Source organism: Dendrobates tinctorius, unplaced genomic scaffold (assembly GCF_039654945.1).
Source record: "Dendrobates tinctorius isolate UK_male_01 unplaced genomic scaffold, ASM3965494v1 ptg000011l, whole genome shotgun sequence".
Classification (NCBI taxonomy): Eukaryota; Metazoa; Chordata; class Amphibia; order Anura; family Dendrobatidae; genus Dendrobates; species Dendrobates tinctorius.
The window spans coordinates 124,479,246-124,497,804 of NW_027361679.1; the positions used below are offsets into that span (position 1 = coordinate 124,479,246).

Genomic DNA, 18,559 nt, shown 5'->3' on the forward strand with positions numbered 1-18,559 from the left:
TTCACAAGAACCAAGTAAGGAACCCTATCAGGGAAGTAGGCGTTACTTTCAGCATCTAAGGCCATGTGCACACGATGCAGATTTGCAGCGTTTCCGCAGCGGATTTTACCGCACAGAAACGTTGCATATCCGCATTGTGATGCACAGTACCTTTAAAATGAATGAAAAAAAAAAAAAACGCTGTGCAGACGCTGCGGATTTTTCCGCGCGGTTTTCCTGCGGTACAAAATCCGCAGCATGTTACTTCTTTTGTGCGGTTTTCTATCTCCCCTGTTACCAAATCCGCAGGGGGAAGACCGCAATGGAAAACCGCACAAAAAACGCATGAAAACCGCGTGAAAAATGGAAGAAATCCGCAGGAAAAATGCAGGTCATTTGACCTGCGGTTTTCTTCCATTCTGCACGGAAAAATCCGCAGGGCTCAAAACTCCGTCTGCACTCAGCCTTATTCTACCATAAAGAGAAGACTTCATTAGAGCAAATAGAGGGTTCACCACAAGGTGCCCACCAGTAATCAGCCTTAAAAATAGGCCAGATTAGAATTTGCAAAAAACATCTAAAGAAGCCAGTCCAGTTCTGGAAAAGCATTCTTTGGACAGATGAAACTAAGAAAAACCTGTACTTGCATGATGGGAAGAAAGTATGGAGAAAGCTTGGAACGGGTCATGATCCAAAGCACATAACATCTTCTGCAATTAGAGATGAGCGGACACCTGGATGTTTGGGTCAGGGCCGAACAGTTACAAAAAGTTTGGGTACCAGAACAGTAGCCCGACCCCATTCACTTGAATGGAGGGCCCTAAAATCCAGTGTTTGCTGCGCTGTGATGCGCATGACAGCGCGGAAAACACCGCTTATGATCGGTGGGGAAATCATCCCCACCAGTCAGAGAGCTGCAGGTCCCACACTGTCAAAAGACAGCGGAAGCGCTCAGCTGTGATCGGAGGTATAAAGCTTACCTCCGGTCGCTGGTATCAGCTGATGGGACTACTGATCCCATCATGACACCTGCTACCGCTAATTACAGTGAGAGTAGGAGCGGCTGATGGGAGTATTCATCTGCCGCTACTGCGCTGTAAATAAATTAAAAAAACGGCATGGGTTTCCCTGTATTTTTGCTAACCCCAAAAATATGAACCCCACTTGCCACATCTACAGGGCAAGTGGGAAGAGCCGGGCAAAGTGCCAGAATTGGCGCCTCTAATAGAGGCGCCTTTTCTGGGCAGCTGCGGGCTGCTATTTTTAGGCTGGGGGGCCCCAATATCTATGGCCCCCACCTGTCTGCTTTACCAAGGTTGGTTGTCAAAAATGGGGTGGACCCCGCGCCTTTTTTAAAATTTTTTATTTAAATAATAAAAAAACAATGTGGAGACCCCTCTATTCTTGATAACCAGCCTTGCTGAAGCTGACAGCTGAGGGTTGCAGCTCCCAGCTGTGAGTTTTGTCTGGCTGGTTAGCAAAAACAAAGGGGAAGCCACGGTTTTTTTTTTTTTTTTGGTTTTTTTTTAATTCATTTACTGCGCAGCAGCGGCTGATGAATACTCCCATCCGCCACTCCTGCTCTCACTGTAATTAGCGACAGCAGGTGTTGGCTGATGGGATCGGTAGTCCCATCAGCTGACACCAGTGACTGGAGGTAAAGTTTATGCCTCTGATCACAGCTGAGCGCTCCCGCTGCGCCGCTTCTGATCGGCGGGGAAATCATCCCCACCGGTCAGAGAGCCGTGGTTCCCACGCTATCAAATGACAGGGCGTTTGCCGTGCTGCCATGCACATGACAGCGTGACAAATAGGTGGTGTTCGGGCAGCCTAACCCAAACAAAACGTAAGGCAGAAAGACCCACAAACAAGAAACAACTGGTCAGCTGCTGTAAAGGCAAAGCATCACAAGGAAGGAAACCAGAGGCGTAGCTAGGGTTTCAGGTTTGGGGTGGGGGGGGGGGAATCTGAGTGGGCCCCTAACCAGGCAATCCTGACTACGACTACGGTGGTGCACCCTAATTGTGAGTATAGGGGAACATCAGCAGATGACTGAGCTGTGATTGAAAATATATCTATATGCAAAAATGAACACTAATATTACTATATGGAGACCATATCATTGTAGATATCAGTCCTGAAGACCATATAAGAGATCATAGCACAGTTATAGATTGTGACTTACAGGTGACGTTCTTTCTGGTGGACTTTTGCAGTCTTTTCCATCTGGCCCAGACTGACATGACAACTTCTCCAACCAGGACTCATCTGCAGAGATTACAACAAAGATACATCTGACTTCCCACATTTCCAGCACCATCCATATCTATCCACAACCTGTGCAAACTCCTCATACTGCAGATACCCCAATGTTGAGCTGCTGCTGCCATATGTGTCCCTATTAATGCACCTGCTGTGTGGTACAATAAAGGCTCCTCTTACCGCCCCACATAATAATGCCACCACTGTGCTCCTTACATAGTAATACTGCCACCACTGTGCTCCTTACACAGTAATAAAGCCACCACTGTGCTCCTTACATAGTAATAATGCCACCACTGTGCTCCTTACACAGTAATAAAGCCACCACTGTGCTCCTTACATAGTAATAAAGCCACCACTGTGCTCCTTACATAGCAATAATGCCACCACTGTGCTCCTTACATAGTAATAAAGCCACCACTGTGCTCCTTACATAGTAATAAAGCCACCACTGTGCTCCTTACATAGTAATAAAGCCACCACTGTGCTCCTTACATAGTAATAAAGCAACCACTGTGCTCCTTACATAGCAATAATGCCACCACTGTGCTCCTTACATAGTAATAATGCCACCACTGTGCTCCTTACATAGTAATAATGCCACCACTGTGCTCCTTACATAGTAATAATGCCACCACTACGCTCCTTACATAGTAATAAAGCCACCACTGTGCTCCTTACATAGTAATAATGCCACCACTACGCTCCTTACATAGTAATAAAGCCACCACTGTGCTCCTTACATAGTAATAATGCCACCACTGTGCTCCTTACATAGTAATAATGCCACCACTGTGCTCCTTACATAGTAATAATGCCACCACTGTGCTCCTTACATAGTAATAAAGCCACCACTACGCTCCTTACATAGTAATAAAGCCACCACTGTGCTCCTTACATAGTAATAATGCCACCACTGTGCTCCTTACATAGTAATAAAGCCACCACTGTGCTCCTTACATAGCAATAATGCCACCACTGTGCTCCTTACATAGTAATAAAGCCACCACTGTGCTCCTTACATAGTAATAAAGCCACCACTGTGCTCCTTACATAGCAATAATGCCACCACTGTGCTCCTTACATAGTAATAATGCCACCACTACGCTCCTTACATAGTAATAATGCCACCACTGTGCTCCTTACACAGTAATAATGCCACCACTACGCTCCTTACATAGTAATAAAGCCACCACTGTGCTCCTTACATAGCAATAATGCCACCACTGTGCTCCTTACATAGTAATAATGCCACCACTACGCTCCTTACATAGTAATAATGCCACCACTGTGCTCCTTACATAGTAATAATGCCACCACTACGCTCCTTACATAGTAATAAAGCCACCACTGTGCTCCTTACATAGTAATAATGCCACCACTGTGCTCCTTACATAGTAATAATGCCACCACTGTGCTCCTTACATAGTAATAATGCCTTCTCTGTGCTCCTTACATAGTAATAATGCCTTCTCTGTGCTCCTTACATAGTAATAATGCCACCACTGTGCTCCTTACATAGTAATAATGCCTTCTCTGTGCTCCTTACATAGTAATAATGCCTTCTCTGTGCTCCTTACATAGTAATAATGCCACCACTGTGCTCCTTACATAGTAATAATGCCTTCTCTGTGCTCCTTACATAGTAATAATGCCACCACTGTGCTCCTTACATAGTAATAATGCCACCACTGTGCTCCTTACATAGTAATACTGCCACCACTGTGCTCCTTACATAGTAATAATGCCACCACTGTGCTCCTTACATAGTAATAATGCCTTCTCTGTGCTCCTTACATAGTAATAATGCCACCACTGTGCTCCTTACATAGTAATACTGCCACCACTGTGCTCCTTACATAGTAATACTGCCACCACTGTGCTCCTTACATAGTAATAATGCCACCACTGTGCTCCTTACATAGTAATAAAGCCACCACTGTGCTCCTTACATAGTAATAATGCCACCACTGTGCTCCTTACATAGTAATAATGCCACCACTGTGCTCCTTACATAGTAATAAAGCCACCACTGTGCTCCTTACATAGTAATAAAGCCACCACTGTGCTCCTTACATAGTAATAATGCCACCACTACGCTCCTTACATAGTAATAATGCCACCACTGCGCTCCTTACATAGTAATAATGCCACCACTACGCTCCTTACATAGTAATAATGCCACCACTGTGCTCCTTACATAGTAATAATGCCACCACTGTGCTCCTTACATAGTAATAATGCCACCACTGTGCTCCTTACATAGTAATAATGCCTTCTCTGTGCTCTCTAGATAGTAAAATTCCCCCCTAAAAAATATTAATGCCCTGTGCTAGTGCCCTCCACATTTTGTTCCTAAAAAGTAATAATACCCCATATGCAATTTTGATGGTCACAATACTCTGAGTGCCCCTAGAACAATAATGCTTCTTAAGTGCCCATTAAGGGTATGTGCATGCGTTGCGGATTCTGGGGCGGATTTGGTCCTGCGGGTCTGCAGCAGATTATCCTGCGGTGTACAGTACCATTATATCCTACGTAAAATAAAAAATGCTGTGCACATGCTGCAGACAAATCCGCAGCATGTCAATTCTTTGTGCGAATTCCGCAGCGTTTTACACCTGCTCCATTATAGAAATCCGCAGGTGTAAAAACGCAGGAGAAATCAACACTAAATCTGCAGAAAAACCGCAGGGAATCTGAAATAAATCCACAGGTAAAACGCAGGTCATTTTACCTGTGGATTTAGCAAAATCCACGCGGAAAAATCCAGAGCACAATCCGCAACGTGGGCACATACCATTAACATTTATTATTATAGAAGGATAGGGAAAATGAAGGGAGGTCAGCTCACCAGTCTCGGTTGCGATCCATAATCCTCCTGCGCACGGAGTCACCTTGATCAGGGGTGTTGACTGAAGCAAAATAAAGGATGGAATCTCCAGCGCTGGACTTCAGTTAAAAATACATCATTTATTGTAAATTCTTAAAATCGAACAGAAAAAGTGTGGATAAGGACATACAGGCAGATGGGGTCTCTGGTGGTCTCCAACCAACGCGTTTCGACCTAGAGGGTCTTACTCATGGTTCACACTAGACCAATACTGACGACTACAAATAGTACAAAAACTAGTAAATCACAGGTGTTGGACAAAAGAATTAATGAAAATAGGGAGTATCCCTACCAGTTAACTCTTGCAAACACTCAGCCTAATGTGGAGCTGAAACAAAAACTAGTCGGAAAAAAAAAAAAAAAAAAAAAACAAAACCTAATAAAAAGATATCATAAGAATATAATAACAATCACAAAAATTATCAGAATAACCAGAATTGAATAGGACTAAGTAGAATGTAAATATACAGAAGAAAATATCAATCTAATTGCAATATTAAATCAAGTCGTTTGTTCAGACCTAATGGTACTCTTGTATTTAATTTAAAAATCCAAAAGGATTCACGATTTAATAATTTTCTCCTGAAATCACCTCCCCTAGTAGATCTATAGACTTTCTCTATTGCTATAATTTTGAGACTATCAGTTTTACCTCCATGAACAGTTTTACAATGATAAGAAACTGCTGAAATATTATAATTGCTACTAGTAGCTTCTGACAAGTGTTTCCTAATTCTCTTTTTAAGAGGTCCTATTGTGCAGCCTACATATTGTAGGTTACAAAAAACGCATTCAATAACATATATTACTCCTTCTGAATTACAATTTATGTGAGACTGAATAGGGTATGATATGCCAGTAACACTAGAAGTAAATCTGCTGGTTTTAACCACATAGTTGCAGACTTTACAGGGATGATGTCCACATTTGGAAAAGCCTTTATATGACAACCAAGTATTATTTTTAGTTCTCCTATTACTGATAAAAAGACTGGGGGATAAGATATCGCTCAAAGCAGGAGCTTTCCTGGCTATGTATCGTATCTGGGTATTGTCCAGAATTTGACCAAGTTTATTATCATTGTGTAAAATAGGTAAGTATTTTTTGACAATGTCCGTTATCTTATTGAATTGTGGACTGTACATGGTAGAAAAACTAACTATAGGACGGTCATAATTATTACAGGGGGCCCGTGTGCGATTCTTTTTCTTGCTAGCAGTAACTCCAGTGTGTACAAGGCTCAAAGGAGATTCATTCAGCAGGGTGTGTCTATCGATCCTGCTGACAATATTATCAGCTTTCCTTAGCATCCAATTAGCATATCCTCTGTCCTTAAGTCTAGAGAGGGTTTTGTTTGATTCTTTAGCAAATGTTATAGGTGAACTGCAATTTCTTTTTAACCTAATTAATTCTCCCACTGGAATGTTTTTAACCACGTGCTTGGGGTGACAAGAATAAGCTTGTAAAATTGAATTTGTATCTGTGGGTTTTCTGAAAGGAAAAACGCAGACCTTTTGGCTGTCAGAATTCACAGACAAAGTCACATCCAGATAACTGATAGAAAAATCCGACACTGTAAATGTAAATGAAAGATTAAAATCATTCATATTGATATAGCTAATGAAATCACTAATCCCCGAGATGTCTCCCTTCCAAATCAAAATCAGGTCATCTATAAAGCGGCCATATAGTTGTATATTTTGTGAAAAGGGATTATTGTTATATAAGATATATTTCTCTTCCCAAACAGCTACTGTAATATTAGCTAAAGCTGGGGAACATTTACCCCCCATACTTACTCCTTGTTTTTGTAAGAAAAAAATTCCATCAAATGAAAAATAATTATGTGAGAGAAGAAAGGAAACTGCATCCACAATGAAGGATTGAATTTCTATCACATATGTGCTATATTTGTCCAAAAAGAATGTGAGACTAGAGATAATCACATTATGTGGTATGGACGGGTATAAGCCCACCACATCACAGGTAATCCATGAATATTCTGGTGACCAATGATAATCATCCAAGGCAGAGATTAACATTTTGGTGTCTCTGATATATCCTGGAAGATCAATGACCAAAGGTTGTAGGTAATGATCAACCCACTCTGCCAATTTCTCTGAAAAAGACCCTATCCCCGAAATTATAGTTCTAAAGTTCTATAGTTCTATAGTTCTGGTTATTCTGATAATTTTTGTGATTGTTATTATATTCTTATGATATCTTTTTATTAGGTTTTGTTTTTTTTTTTTTTTTTTTTTCCGACTAGTTTTTGTTTCAGCTCCACATTAGGCTGAGTGTTTGCAAGAGTTAACTGGTAGGGATACTCCCTATTTTCATTAATTCTTTTGTCCAACACCTGTGATTTACTAGTTTTTGTACTATTTGTAGTCGTCAGTATTGGTCTAGTGTGAACCATGAGTAAGACCCTCTAGGTCGAAACGCGTTGGTTGGAGACCACCAGAGACCCCATCTGCCTGTATGTCCTTATCCACACTTTTTCTGTTCGATTTTAAGAATTTACAATAAATGATGTATTTTTAACTGAAGTCCAGCGCTGGAGATTCCATCCTTTATTAACATTTATTATCACAGATTCGAGCAGGCGATCATGTGATGACTTTCGGCTTCTCTCAATTCTCTTCTATTGAGAGAAACCGAACCTTTCTAGTCAACACAAATAGCAAACGTGGGGTCCATGACCACCCGATAACGCCAGTGATATTTGGGGCTCATGCAGCAGGCGCTCCCTGTCATGATTTGGCACATGTGGCACATAAAGTGACAGCAGACACTTAATCCAAGCCATAATTAACTTTAGAATAAATTGCTTATTAAATTATTAAAGCTCTACTCCAGTGGCCGTTATTTTTTCACTGCTGGAGTGGTGCTTTAAGTGCAAGTCTCCTGCCCCGATCATATACTCATCCTCCGGCGTATTCACCGTGTTTTGGCACCGCTCCAGTCCAGCGGCTCCATCTTGTGAGCACAGCTTCCGACTGGCCAGAAATTAGAAGCTACGTCACAAGTGCTCAATGTAAGTCTAAGGCCTTGTTCACACATCACTTTTTTGCCATCAGTCACAATCCGTCTGATGCTGCTGGATCCGTTTATTTCTAATAGACTTGTATTAGCGACAGATGGCCGCACGTTTCATCCGTCATTCGACAGATCCGTTGGAAATTCTGTGTCCGCCAGCTGGATACAACGGACATAGGAACGTTTTTTGTCTAAGTCGAAAAGTCGGTCAGCGACGGATCCAGCGCCATCCGTCATTGGCTATAATGGACGCCTATGGGCGTCGTTGTCTGTCAAAAGACGTAATTCGACGATGTATTCCGTTTTTTACAACTGAGCATGCCCGAAATAATTTCTATTCCTTTAACCCCCACAGCTGCTTTTTTCATTCTGGCACATAAAAATCTCTCACTCTCTATCTCCCCAGAAGCACATGGGACAAAGGTTTACCTGCAGCTGCTGCAACAGATCCGTAACAAAAAACAAACAAACTGATCCGTCGCATCAGTTTCACAATCTGCACAGGATCCGTTTTTTCCTATCTTTCACGGATCGCAAAAAAAACTGATGTGTGAAAGAGGCCCAAGAAAGACAGATAGAGGCGACAAGACCTGAATGGGGTTCTCATAGACTCACATTGATTAGAGACCTCTGCGCCGCTCCATGAAACACTGAAGCAGCGGACAGGTCACAAACTGCAGGAGATGGAGCCGAGCAGCGGCAAAAACAGATGAAAACGCCGGAAGGCGAGTATCAGACAGTCGGTAGAGGTCTTGGATTTAAATGGCGCCACTCCAGCGGTGAAATTTTAAAAAATGCTGGAGTGGTGCTTTGAAGGGAATCTGTCACCCTCCGGGATGTGTATGACCAATTAATATGGGCAAACAGGTAATAGAAATGTTGCACTGGTCCTACTTGTCTGCCTATATTAATGGTCTTGTTGCTGAGAAATGTTATATTCTGTCTTTATGTTAATGATTTCTTCCAGGCTCCAGGGCATGCGGTGCTTGTAAGAAATCCCTGCCCCCTGTCTTCACTGTAATACTACCCCCCTCCCATCAGCATCAGTTACGGCCCCAGAATCTCACGCCTGCGCCCTGCACTCCCTCAGGAATACATCCCTCATGCTCTCCCAGCTGTGGGCACTACATTCAAGGAACTTTTGCGCAGGCGAGCCACTGTGACCTCTGGTGTGTGCACCAATAAGATGCTCTCCACACTTCCTCCCTGCATAGTCATCACTAGGAACCATATGTACATGGTGATGACTATGCAGGGAGTAAGTGGGGAGAGCACCTTATCGGCGCACACACTGGAGGTCACTGGAGCAGAAGTCGCCTGCGCAGAAGATCCCTGAATCCAATGCCATAGAAGGGAGAATGAGGTGCATATTTCTGAGGGAGTGCAGGGGGCGCAGGATACCGGGGACATAACTGGCGCTGATGGGAGGGAGTAAGTATTACAATAAAGACAGGAGGCAGGGATTTCTTCCAGGCACCGCACGCGCCGAAGCCTAGAAGAAATCATAAAGACAGAATATAACAATTCTCAACAAGACCGTTAATATGAGGCAGACAGATAGAAATGTTACACTAGTCCTATTACCTGTATGCCCATATTCCCATATTAAAACGTCATATACGTCCCAGGGGGGACAGATTCCCTTTAAATGTAATGCAGCTCATGGTTACTATATGGGGGCTTGTTACACTAATACTCGTAAAAGACCGAGCTAAGGTAAGTACCAAAAGCCCCCAACCTCCCCATCTTCAGCCCCCAGCTGGCAAGTATTACATGTAATAGAGTGAATATAACAAAACAGTATACTAATCAGCCCCCCACCCACCTCAGCCCTCACAAAACACCCATTCTCTCACATTCACCACCAGTGCTGTCGCCCCTCATCCACCTCAGCTCTCACAATCACCCTCCCAGTGCTCTGTTGCCCCTCACCCACCTCAGCTCTCACAGTACCCCATCCTCTCACATTCACTCCCCAGTGTCCTGTTCCCCTCCCCCCCCCACAATACCCCCATCTTCCCACATTCACCCCCCAGTGTCCTGTTCCCCTCCCCCCCCATCTTCCCACATTCACCCCCCAGTATCCTGTTCCCCTCCCCCCCCCCCACAATACCCCCATCTTCCCACATTCACCCCCCAGTGTCCTGTTCCCCTCCCCCCCCCACAATACCCCCATCTTCCCACATTCACCCCCCAGTGTCCTGTTCCCCTCCCCCCCCCACAATACCCCCATCTTCCCACATTCACCCCCCAGTGTCCTGTTCCCCTCCCCCCCCACAATACCCCCATCTTCCCACATTCACCCCCCAGTGTCCTGTTCCCCTCCCCCCCCACAATACCCCCATCTTCCCACATTCACCCCCCAGTGTCCTGTTCCCCTCCCCCCCCACAATACCCCCATCTTCCCACATTCACCCCCCAGTGTCCTGTTCCCCTCCCCCCCCACAATACCCCCATCTTCCCACATTCACCCCCCAGTGTCCTGTTCCCCTCCCCCCCCACAATACCCCCATCTTCCCACATTCACCCCCCAGTGTCCTGTTCCCCTCCCCCCCCACAATACCCCCATCTTCCCACATTCACCCCCCAGTGTCCTGTTCCCCTCCCCCCCCACAATACCCCCATCTTCCCACATTCACCCCCCAGTGTCCTGTTCCCCTCCCCCCCACAATACCCCCATCTTCCCACATTCACCCCCCAGTGTCCTGTTCCCCTCCCCCCCACAATACCCCCATCTTCCCACATTCACCCCCCAGTGTCCTGTTCCCCTCCCCCCCCACAATACCCCCATCTTCCCACATTCACCCCCCAGTGTCCTGTTCCCCTCCCCCCCCACAATACCCCCATCTTCCCACATTCACCCCCCAGTGTCCTGTTCCCCTCCCCCCCCACAATACCCCCATCTTCCCACATTCACCCCCCAGTGTCCTGTTCCCCTCCCCCCCCACAATACCCCCATCTTCCCACATTCACCCCCCAGTGTCCTGTTCCCCTCCCCCCCCACAATACCCCCATCTTCCCACATTCACCCCCCAGTGTCCTGTTCCCCTCCCCCCCCACAATACCCCCATCTTCCCACATTCACCCCCCAGTGTCCTGTTCCCCTCCCCCCCCACAATACCCCCATCTTCCCACATTCACCCCCCAGTGTCCTGTTCCCCTCCCCCCCCACAATACCCCCATCTTCCCACATTCACCCCCCAGTGTCCTGTTCCCCTCCCCCCCCACAATACCCCCATCTTCCCACATTCACCCCCCAGTGTCCTGTTCCCCTCCCCCCCACAATACCCCCATCTTCCCACATTCACCCCCCAGTGTCCTGTTCCCCTCCCCCCCCACAATACCCCCATCTTCCCACATTCACCCCCCAGTGTCCTGTTCCCCTCCCCCCCCACAATACCCCCATCTTCCCACATTCACCCCCCAGTGTCCTGTTCCCCTCCCCCCCCACAATACCCCCATCTTCCCACATTCACCCCCAGTACCCTGTTCCCCTCCCCCACAATACCCCATCTTCCCACATTCACCCCCAGTACCCTGTTCCCCTCCCCCACAATACCCCATCTTCCCACATTCACCCCCAGTACCCTGTTCCCCTCCCCCACAATACCCCATCTTTCACATTCACCCCGTGTCCTGTCGCCCCACACCCACCTTAGCTCACAGTACCCCATCCTCTCACATTCACCCCTCACCCACCTCAGCCCTCACAATGCCCCCATCCTCTCACATTCACCCCCAGTACCCTGTTGCCCTCCCCCACAATACCCCCATCTTCTAACTTTCACCCCCAGTGACCATAACATGCCTTCATTTAATCAATCTATTACATTTCATCCCCACTTACAGATGAAGTTTGCAGGCACTGGCAGTGAGGCGTACCAGGAAGTGTCTGAGAGTGAAATGCAGGGTCGGCACTAGGATCCAGCGTGCTGTGACAATCTAAGCGTCCACACAAAACTGCAACCTGACAGGCAGAGCAAGAGGCTGCTGGGGTCAGTGAAGCCTGCACTTTACACTGCAGGAGGGAGACTTTGCAGCTGGTTTCTGTGCTGCCAGGTGCAGAGCCTCTGTCAGGCTGGGGAGCAAGCATTTTGCTGCTTCCCTAGTGTGCAGTGGTCTGCCTCATCACAGCAGTGGCTCTGGCTCCCGGTGGGCCCCTCCATATGACCGGGCCCGGGGCAATGGCCCCCTCAGTAGCAATACTACTGAAGGAAACCCAGCGTTTGGTGATGTCCATGGCTTCCAGACTTCAGACCGTCCTTGCCTGCAAAGAATTCTGTACAAAGTATCCAAAATTAACTTTACCATAAATAAAATATTCATTCGTACAATTACTTTTGAGCCCCCTGAAATGAGGAGACTTTACAGAAAAGTGGTTGCAATTCCTAAACACTTCACGGGATTTTTGTCTGGCCCTGCTAATTAAACCTGAAAGTCTGCACTTCAATTGCATATACGTTGTTTCATTTTTAAATCAGTTTTAAAAATCGTGGCCTGCAGAGCTGAAATCACATAGAGCCTGTCCAAATATTTATGAACGTAGCTGTATATCCTAATAATATCTGCTTTGGAATGTAAAAAGATATAAAAACATTAAAGTAAATATAAGGTAACTGGTATTGATGATACTGGACTGTCCCAAACTAGAAACCTATCCAACACAGGAAGAAACAAGGGAAGAAAAAACTGCCAGAATGAAGAGATCAAGAAGTATTGTGTCCCCGGTTTTTTTGTTTTTCATACAGGTGATTTCATTGTGTAAAAGTAATCAGATAGAAGATCCTATAAATGTGGGGTCGTGTCACTGACCCGCACACTGACTGCCAGAAGACAACGCCACGATCGCTCATTATTCGCACGGCCCACTCCATCAGCCCCACCAGTGGTCTATATGGCCGCGGCCTGGGAACCGAGTCCTACCTGCTGTCATCCCCTCCTGTAATCAGCCGGCAACGCACCAGGGCCCGATGATCGGAACCGCAGGGGAGGACCGCAGGCGAGAATCGGTGCTCCTCCCGCTCCTACAGACCACGCTCACGGCTGATGACCATGGGAACGCCCAGAGGGTACAAGGACGGCTTCTGGAGAACTGAAACCACTTGCAGTTCCTTCACAATTCAGTGGAGGGAAATAAAGACATCCCCAAGCCCTCCGCCACAGCAGGGCCACAGTCTGGGCTTTTTTGTATAGGGAGCTTTTGGGAGTCTATAGGACACTCGGAGCTGTGAGTGAGGCAGGGACCCCGCTGGACGTGGCCTTTCCCTTCTCTGGCCAAGTGTTTCCCACCACCACCTTGTGCACTGTCTGCTGCAGCCAGCAGGTGGCGCCAGAGTCCCAGTCTGAAGCGGCGTCAGCATATTCCCATTGGGGTGTTAGGAAGCCACTGCTGCTCCAGCCTAGGCCTGCACTGAGGGGCTCGGTGCCCCCCGACTGCACATTTCCCACCTCTCGGTCCCTCTTATTTGATGGACAGGGCAGAGAGCTGGAAAGCAAGCACTGCTGGCCACGCCCTGGGTGCCCCAGCCAGCTCATTAGCATACGAGAGCAGCAGGCTCTGGACTACAAGGAATAATGTCTCTCACAAGCTGCTGCGCTCGGGTTGCGCAGTCATAGTGCCTCACCACCGCTTGATATAGGGATAGTATAGGAAGCCCCCCTCCTGCCTGAGAGGAGGCCCCCACAGGACCCCCAGAGGGGCAGAGTGCGCGCAGGGTGAGCTGCAACTACCGGGACAGCGTCTGCTCAGCCCACGTGACCGGTATCGCGACATATCGTGCCTGAGCTGCACGGGATCGGCTGGCTAGCAGGAGAGAGCGGGGAGGAAGAGGCAGCACGAGAGAAGCGCGCACACTACGCACCGTCCCCTACAGGCCGTCCGCAGGAGCCAGCTCGCCGAGGGTCGGCACTTACGGAGTTAACACTGCCCTATAGATGACGAGCAGCAGACACACGCCCCTTACCGTATTCCTTCTTCCCGCCCGCCTCTGCCCACGGGCCGGGGCGTGACCGCAGCGACGTGGCTGGGCGGCTCCTGCCTATCAAAGCCACGCTGAGGCCGGCTTCCTCCCAGAGAGGGAGTGAGGCATAGTGATGGGCGGTGCATAGTGGAGGGCGTCTCCTGCCTGGTGGGAGGTGCATAGTGGAGGGCGTTTCCTGCCTGGGGGCGGTGCATAGTGGAGGGCGTTTCCTGCTTGGTGGGAGGTGCATACTGGAGGGCGTTTCCTGCCTGGGGGCGGTGCATAGTGGAGGGCGTTTCCTGCCTGGGGGCGGTGCATAGTGGAGGGCGTTTCCTGCTTGGTGGGAGGTGCATACTGGAGGGCGTTTCCTGCCTGGGGGCGGTGCATAGTGGAGGGCGTTTCCTGCCTGGGGGCGGTGCATAGTGGAGGGCGTTTCCTGCTTGGTGGGAGGTGCATAGTGGAGGGCGTTTCCTGCCTGGGAGCGGTGCATAGTGGAGGGCGTTTCCTGCTTGGTGGGAGGTGCATAGTGGAGGGCGTTTCCTGCCTGGGGGCGGTGCATAGTGGAGGGCGTTTCCTGCCTGGGGGCGGTGCATAGTGGAGGGCGTTTCCTGCTTGGTGGGAGGTGCATACTGGAGGGCGTTTCCTGCCTGGGGGCGGTGCATAGTGGAGGGCGTTTCCTGCCTGGGGGCGGTGCATAGTGGAGGGCGTTTCCTGCTTGGTGGGAGGTGCATACTGGAGGGCGTTTCCTGCCTGGGGGCGGTGCATAGTGGAGGGCGTTTCCTGCCTGGGGGCGGTGCATAGTGGAGGGCGTTTCCTGCTTGGTGGGAGGTGCATACTGGAGGGCGTTTCCTGCCTGGGGGCGGTGCATAGTGGAGGGCGTTTCCTGCCTGGGGGCGGTGCATAGTGGAGGGCGTTTCCTGCCTGGTGGGAGGTGCATAGTGGAGGGCGTTTCCTGCCTGGGGGCGGTGCATAGTGGAGGGCGTTTCCTGCCTGGTGGGAGGTGCATAGTGGAGGGCGTTTCCTGCCTGGTGGGAGGTGCATAGTGACGTTGGTGGGTATGGCCGCGGGAGCCGGTTTGTGTGCCTGGCAGGCTCTGCTGTATCTCGGATTTGCCGCCTCTCTTGTCACCGTGCATATTAGTGAACTACATGGTGGCGGTTCTAGCTGTCCGTGTGTACAAGACTCCTGCACCGCCTGCGTTGTAAGATGACTTTCTTGTGTGTAAGAACTCCGCTCCCCCCCTCCCCGGGTCCAGTGCTCAGAGGGTAGAGGCTAAATCCAAGTCGGCTAAAGGACCTCTGCTGACGTCATGCCCATGTGACCAGAAGTGAGCCGGCTATTTCCAAGTTGGCAGAGGGACCAGGTCCTTTAGCCGACTTGGATTTAGCCTCAACCATAACAGCTGGGGAGCAAAGCGGCAACACTTCTAGTTCTACTTCCGGGGTACGGAGCAGTAGAAGGGACAAACTTCCAGCACTGATCGGCCGGATGGCACTGCACACCAGTTAAGAAACGGTGAGAGGTCATGTGACTAAGGCCAGCTGTAAGGCGACCAATGAGAAGGAAGCCCGCTTTCCATTGCCGAGCTCCGGGAAGCTCGTGTCCCCGTCGGGAGAGGAGCATTGTGGTATGCCGTGCTGCGTGTGCGGCTCCTGTGGGAAGTAGCGTGAGGTGGACACGACCTGCTGTGGAGGCAAGAGGTGGGAAGCGCAGCCCCATGACAATGTCACGTGACCCGTGGGCTAGTAATGCCAGCAGCGCTGGAGGTTACACTCCCTGAGGTGAAGCTGAATGTGTTTTTTAAGGAAAAACCAAAGATGTGGTTGTCGCAGCCCAGCGCCATTTCCCTAGAATCCCCCAGCAGTGTTGGCTATTTGTCTTCTTTCTTCCCCCTCCTCAGGTCCAGCACCGAGTCTCCGCTGCTCCCAGTGTCCCCCTGTAGCAGTGGCAGCGTTTCTGTAAGTAACTGACCTCCCCAAGTACGGACAGAGCCTCTTAGGTCACTGATTGGCTGCAGCGCTGTCAGCTCTGCATAGAGTAACTGGGAGCAGCACAGAGACCCTGCACCGGACCTGGGAAGGGTGAGAAAAGCACAGTGTTTATAAAGCATACTGAGCCTGGCTTTCTAATTCTGAACCTGGAAAATCACTTTAAGGGAAGTGTTTCCTTTAGAAGTCGGCGTCTGTGTTCATCCTGCAAGTGACGCTTCCGATAAACGCCTGGATGTTTTCCTGGAACATCTGTACTGATATCTCTTGTGGGGTCTTCATTAATTGTATTATTAGTGCACGTCCTCCGAGTGGAAGCAGGACCAGTCACTTGTTCTAACCACTTCATGGCTTTGGAAGCTTGAAGCGGCTAACAGCTGCCGAAGATGATGCTTGTGCCCAGCAAGTCGTTTTCACATTGATGCTCTCTTTGTTTTTAGGTGGAAGCAGTGCTAGAGAAAGGTCATGTCCCATGTCTGCTTGACGTCAGTGCTTGAGTAGAGCGGACAATGGCTGAAGAAGGAGAATGCTTTCCTAGCACCACTGGCAGCGCACCGACAGATTTCTCAGGGTGTCGGCAGTCAGAACGCCAACAATTGCAGCCTAGCAGCGTTCCAGCATTGTTTGTTGTGAGCCACTACTGTTGGGGGCTCACCTGTTAGCTGGTTTAGTCCTTGGATGCTGTGAGCAACTCCTCCACAAGACTGCTTGATATGTTTGACAAGAAAGTCATTTGTCTTTTTCTTGACCAGGAACTTGTGTGATCCAAGGATGGAGTGTGAAAGTTCATTCAGCGATGGGGTATGTAACACAAGTTTTTCCGCATGGTCTAATGACTTACAGACTAATGGCACGGCTCAGAAAAGGAAGAGATATGACAATGGATGTCCACATGACTTTAATGGCTGCAAAGAAGATGGAAGACCCATCAGGTCAAGAGGTATGCCACTCAGCCACACATCACATTGTTATCCTGCTTCTTCTCTGCTGTCATTTACTCAGTGACCAGACGTCATGGAAACTCGCACGTTTTCAGATGCTCTTACACCTTAGGTCTCTCTGCTGAATGAGCATTTAACCGTCAGCTATCCCCTATCTACTCAGTCCATATACACTTAAAGGGGTTGTCCAGGCTTGAGGATAAAGTTTGCAGTCACTCTATGTGACTGCAGGCTTTTGAAACCTCACATTGCACGTACGGCGTACTGTGAAGATTCACTGACACCATGAGTAGGCTATCACAGGGTCACAAGTATATGCGATTTGTCACGTGCCAACTAGACATGCAAGGCCAGACACGTCTAGTCGGAGTGTCGCCGGAATGATGCAAATCGCACACCTGCAGTAACGTGACTGCCCGCTTCAATCACTGAAGTAACCACTTCTGCTTCCTGTATGGATGAGCCACATACATAGATGTCTTTTTCCATGGCTTCCACATGGGCATTGATATAGTTAGCATATACATGCAGTACACGGTCTGTGGTGTCGCAGTACACATGCCGTTATACAAAATTAGTTGTTGGGAGGTGGCCATTTAATAGCTGTCACACTAATTGTTCAGATCACGACGATTGGGGTAACATATTGCGGTTTCTTTTCTTTTCAGCAACCTGCTTTGTACAAATGCTTCCCAACAAAGGAATCTTCCAGTCAGAGAAGTGGAAACCCAATGGCAGCACATTGTATTATCCGATCACATCACATCTCTTAGTAAATTTGGAAAAATATGATCAGATCAGCTTTGATGAAGGGATGTTTTTCATTGGTGATGACTCTGGAGGATATTCGCAGAAAGAGCAAGGTATTATGTGCAGTAATGTTCATCCTTCTGTCACTCTCAACTACAACTGATGCATTTGCTTTTCACATCTGTGCTGCCTATTCTATTTTTCTCTGCCAATTCTTAATTAACCAGACCAAATTACTAGAAATGTGCAAAAAGATCCAAACTATCCTGCCCTCTGAGCAGAAAATTCTCTAGCTGGCATCCTGGGCAGCGCTGGAGCTTGCTAGGCCCATTAGCTTCTTGTGACTTCAGACAACACCCATGATACCAGATGGAAATTTGGTGGTGCAGAAGTGACAACTGTCCTCGTCTAAAAGCCATAAAGAAGTGAACTGGATGCTGGACATATTGGTATTTTCCTGAGATGCAAATTTCATAACCCTTTGGGGGTCCAACAACCAGTGTTCCAATTATTCAGCTGTTTGTAGCTCCCTTTGCAGCCAGATGTAGACAGTGTCATGAGCTGTAACAGCTCCATACACTGAGCAGTAGGGATCAATTCACTTCCAGCTTTTCCTCCTCGCCACGACAGCACCCATTGAGAGAGGGGAAACCTACAGATATAAAAGGGGCGGTCCCCCTCGCCCACTCCGTTTCCTGTGTCTACAGGAACCAGCAAGAAGAAGTGGATACTAGGGCTGTGAGGCTT

General features: G+C 48.3%; 1 protein-coding gene across 8 annotated transcripts in view; it reads right to left on the bottom strand.

Moving 5' to 3' along the window:
* Nucleotides 1-14,262, bottom strand: part of PWWP3A (PWWP domain containing 3A, DNA repair factor) — a 143,166-nt gene extending 128,904 nt beyond the window's left edge. For 4 of the 8 annotated variants that reach the window (XM_073547235.1, XM_073547222.1, XM_073547209.1 and 1 more), the window contains exon 1: nt 14,035-14,123. The gene's annotated coding sequence lies outside the window, so the exon portion shown is untranslated. The other 4 variants (XM_073547210.1, XM_073547211.1, XM_073547212.1 and 1 more) reach the window with 4 other exon arrangements.
* Between the last annotated feature and the right edge of the window lie 4,297 nt (nt 14,263-18,559).